At 52.6% G+C, this 929-nt stretch overlaps 2 non-coding genes across 2 annotated transcripts; both read left to right on the forward strand.

Annotated features, from left to right (window-relative positions):
• Positions 1 to 233: 233 nt before the first annotated feature.
• Positions 234 to 352, forward strand: LOC123179208 (5S ribosomal RNA). The gene has a single exon (XR_006490189.1). It is a non-coding gene; the product is annotated as a 5S ribosomal RNA (ribosomal RNA).
• A 297-nt stretch (positions 353 to 649) lies between these two features.
• On the forward strand, positions 650 to 768 carry LOC123179209 (5S ribosomal RNA). The gene has a single exon (XR_006490190.1). It is a non-coding gene; the product is annotated as a 5S ribosomal RNA (ribosomal RNA).
• Positions 769 to 929: the final 161 nt, after the last annotated feature.

The raw sequence follows: 929 nt of genomic DNA on the forward strand, positions 1-929 counted from the left end.
TTTTATTATTTTGCACGAGTGCGGTAAGTCATAGCTGGGTGCTCACGATTCACGGGTCCAGCGTCGGCGTTGTGGCGCGGCAAGCGTGCACTGGTGCGGTTGAGAGGGAGGGGTGGAAACCGCGTTAAACTCGTCACCGTAGTTGAGAGGGAGCGGCCAAAGCAATGTGCAATCGTCTTTGTAGTGGAGCTGGGAGGGGCAAGGATAAGGGACGAAGACCGGGGTAACATGTCGGATGCGATCATACCAGCACTAAAGCACCGGATCCCATCAGAACTCCGAAGTTAAGCGTGCTTGGGCGAGAGTAGTACTAGGATGGGTGACCTCCTGGGAAGTCCTCGTGTTGCATTCCCTTTTTAATTTTTTTCGCGCCGCTTGCAAAACAAAACACACGTGTAAGTAATATATTTACCGTGTTTTATTATTTTGCACGAGTGCGGTAAATCATAGCTGGGTGCTCACGATTCACGGGTCCAGCGTCGGCGTTGTGGCGCGGCAAGCGTGCACTGGTGCGGTTGAGAGGGAGGGGTGGAAACCGCGTTAAACTCGTCTCCGTAGTTGAGAGGGAGCGGCCAAAGCAATGTGCAATCGTCTTTGCAGTGGAGCTGGGAGGGGCAAGGATAAGGGACGAAGACCGGGGTAACATGTCGGATGCGATCATACCAGCACTAAAGCACCGGATCCCATCAGAACTCCGAAGTTAAGCGTGCTTGGGCGAGAGTAGTACTAGGATGGCTGACCTCCTGGGAAGTCCTCGTGTTGCATTCCCTTTTTAATTTTTTTCGCGCCACTTGCAAAACAAAACGCACGTGTAAGTAATATATTTACCGTGTTTTATTATTTTGCACGAGTGCGGTAAGTCATAGCTGGGTGCTCACGATTCACGGGTCCAGCGTCGGCGTTGTGGCGCGGCAAGCGTGCACTGGTGC

Source organism: Triticum aestivum, unplaced genomic scaffold (genome assembly GCF_018294505.1).
Source record: "Triticum aestivum cultivar Chinese Spring unplaced genomic scaffold, IWGSC CS RefSeq v2.1 scaffold4587, whole genome shotgun sequence".
Lineage (NCBI taxonomy): Eukaryota > Viridiplantae > Streptophyta > Magnoliopsida > Poales > Poaceae > Triticum > Triticum aestivum.